The sequence below is a fragment of the Lontra canadensis genome, unplaced genomic scaffold (assembly GCF_010015895.1).
Source record: "Lontra canadensis isolate GAN:19392208 unplaced genomic scaffold, GSC_riverotter_1.0 scaffold57, whole genome shotgun sequence".
Classification (NCBI taxonomy): Eukaryota; Metazoa; Chordata; class Mammalia; order Carnivora; family Mustelidae; genus Lontra; species Lontra canadensis.
Window position 1 is genome coordinate 7,922,091 of NW_022631051.1, and position 3,654 is coordinate 7,925,744.

Sequence of the window (3,654 nt, forward strand, 5' to 3'; positions counted from 1 at the left end):
GCTTAAGTTAAACTGGGGCTTGCAGTGGAATGCTGACTTGCTGGATGAGAACTCTGGGCTTGCTCGGATCCCTGCAAAGCTTCCCTTCACCGGCACCGGACACTGTCCCACCACCTGCCGGCACCTCCTGCAGCATCTTCCCATAGAAAGTGCTCAATAAATGTTTGTTAATTAATGGAATATATAAGTAAAGGAAGAAAGTCCTCCTCTACTCTTTTCTTTAGGAGAATTATTTGGCACACTACAATAATAAGCACAAAAATACACAGAACACAGAAATGCACATACGATGCATAACATGATCATCTAAATTGAAATATGATATAAAATTTCCCAGAGTGAGAATCCAATGCCCACTCAGAAGCTTGGCTTTGGGGGAAACTGTTGTTCTCCCCTCTACCTGGCTGCCCGACTCCATTCTTTTTTTTTTTTTTTTTTTTTAATTTTATTTATTTGTCAGAGAGAGAGAGAGAGAGAACACAAGCAGGGGTAGCAGCAGGCAGAGGGAGAGGGAGAAGCATGTTCCCTGCCCAGCAAGGAGCCTGATGCGGGGTTGATCCCAGGACCCTAGGACCATGAACCAAGCTGAAGGCAAATGTCCAACCAACTGAGCCACCCAGGCGCTCCTGCCCACCTGCCATTCTGCCTGACTCAGGGCACAGCTTCCCTGAGCAACATTATGAATCTGTATAATTAGAATAAAATACCACTCACTCTGAATCAGATCTCAGACCTCAGGCAAGGGTGAAACTTCACAAAGAATGTGAGAATTTTTTTTTTTTTTTAAAGTAACGGGAGCTATTCAGTCGTGAATGACTCAGCTTCCTGAAGACGAATGAAGCTTCTTCCCATCTTGCTGAAGAGTGAATTTAAGAAGAAAGAAAGACAGGGGTCCCTGGGTGGCTCAGTCGGTTAAGGTTAAGCTTTGCCTTGGGTCAGGTCTTGATCCCAGGACCCTGGGATCCAGTCCCGTGTTGGGCTCCCTGCTTAGCAGAAAGCCTGCTTCTCCCTCTCCCTCTGCCTGCCGCTCTCCTTACTTGTGTGCTCCCTCTGTCAAATAAATAAATAAACAGATAATCTTAAAAAGAAAGAAAGACAGAAAGGACAAAAGAAAGAAAGAAACAAAGAAAGAAAGGCAGAAGTCAGTGCCGAGTGCATTTTTTCCTATTCCCTTCAATTTAACTTTTGGGATGAAAAATAGTCATTTCAACAACAACAAAATGTGGCTTATTACTGATAGTGACATAAGTTTTGATTCATTCAAGTTGAAAATACTAAAAACATATGTATCTATCAGAATGGCAATCATGGTATGGCAGAGCTCTGAATTAAAAGAAAATAGGTAATTGTTGCTAGGAAAACCATTCACACTTCAAGCCATTTATAATAATGAAAACTTTCAAAAACGTAATCAAGGGAAATTGATAAAGCAAATGAAAAACATTTAGAGGACACCAAACTTCTTAGGGTTGTCCATTATATGGTTAAAATAACAAACAGATTTAAAAATTAATTTTTAGGCATGATAATGGTTATGTCCCCAAAAGAACGCCCTACCTTTTAGAACTACAAACAGAACTATTTACAGATGGAGTAAATGATATTTGCGATATGCTTCAAGATACTTTGGAGTGGGGCAGGAAGTAAATGAGAATATAGCTGAAACAAAAGTACTCATGAATTGACCATTCTTCATGGGTCCAGAGGGGTTCATTATGCTATTTTCTCTTTATGTTTAATATTTTCCATAATGAAAAGTGTTTAAAAATCAGGCATTTTCCAGGTGCTTGGGTGGCTCAGTTGGTTAAAGGTCTGGTTACAGCTCAGGTCATGATCCCAGGGTCCTGGGATCGAGTCCAACAAAGGGCAGGGAGCCTGCTTCTCCCTCTCCCTCTCTCAATAAAGAAATAAAATCTTGGGGTGCCTGGGTGGCTCAGTGGGTTAAAGCCTCTGCCTTCGGCTCAAGTCATGGTCTCAGGGTTCTGGGATCGAGCCCCACATCGGGTTCTCTGCTCAGCAGGGAGCCTGCTTTACCTCTCTCTCTCTGCCTGCCTCTCTGCCTACTTGTGATCTCTGTCTGTCAAATAAATAAAATCTTAAAAAAAAAAAAGGAAATAAAATCTTTTAAAAATAATAAAATAAAATAAAGTAAAATATCTAACGTGCCTGACAAGCTGGAAACTGAAGTAAGAAGACACGATGAGCCTCGATGGGCAGCCTGTGGTGCTCGAGCCAGAAAAGCAGAGTGAAAATGCATCCCGCTGTGTATATTCACTGTCATACACAACTGGAATGGAAGTCTTTAACATTTTAGAAAAGAAAAACATTAAAAAATATCTAGGGGTGCCTGGGTGTCTCAGTGGGTTAAAGACTCTGCCTTCGGCTCCGGTCATGATCCCAGGGTCCTGGGATTGAACCCCACGTGGGGTTCCCTACTCAGCGGGGAGCCTGCTTCTCCTTCTCCCTCTGCCTGTCACTACCCCCGCTTGTGTGCTTGTACACCTGCTGTCTCTCTCTCTCTCTCTCAAATAAATAAAATCACTGAATGTTGCACTTTAAATGGGTGAGCCACAAGAATGTGAATTACAGTTCAATAAATTTGTTATTTAAAATAAAGAAATAGGGGTGCCTGGGTGGCTCAGTGGGTTAAGCCTATGCCTTCGGCTCAGGTTATGATCCCAGGGTCCTGGGATCGAGCCCCACATCGGGCTTTCTGCTCAGTGGGGAGCCTGCTTCCCTTCCTCTCTCTTTGACTGCCTCTCTGCCTCCTTGTGATCTCTGCCTCTCAAATGAAAAAATAAAATCTTTTAAAAATATATCTAAAAGAGAGATTTGAAAATTATAAATTATAGTCTAGGAGAAGCACCAATACTTTTGATTTTATCAGAAAGAACATTTTCTGTTATTAAAAATAACAGATTAGGGCACCTGGGTGGCTCAGTTGGTTAAGCGTCTGCCTTCAGCTCAGGTCATGATTCCAGGGTCTTAGGATCGAGCCCCACCTTGGGCTCCATGCTCAGCGGAGAGCTTGCTTCTCCCTCTCTGTATCCCTGCCGTTCTGCCTACTCGTGCTCTCTCTCTCTCTGTCAAATAAATAAAAACCTTAAAAAAAATAACAAGTTAATTCCATAAATTATAAAATTAGTCAAATATTTAAAATAAACCAAGCTTGAAGGAGAAGACACTATTGAAATGGAGGCACAGGAAACACCATTTGTGGATACACACCAACTCCAGGAGAAAACTATTTTTTTCCCATCGATTATGTCTAACCAATTATATTACATTTATATTACAATTACATTACAACACACTTGTGGTTTGATGACAAAAGTGAAAAACAGAACAATGTTTTACATTATTTCAACTTATTGTATTATGTTCCATGGCTTGAAAATGAAAAAACAACAAGAGGAAGGCACTTACTAAATAACGGCATTCTAATAGAATCTAGAAAAAATCTAGAGTTTTTTCACAGGTTGGATAATGACGGAGATACTGTATAAAATCTCAGGCCATGTTAGAGAAGTCTAGAAGTCCTTTGAATGGAATTACTGTTGGTTTCGTAGCACTCATGAGCATGAAGAGCAAATGCCACTGAGGCAAAGAGCAGTTCTCCATACAAGACACCCAATGTCTATTGATGTCATTCCG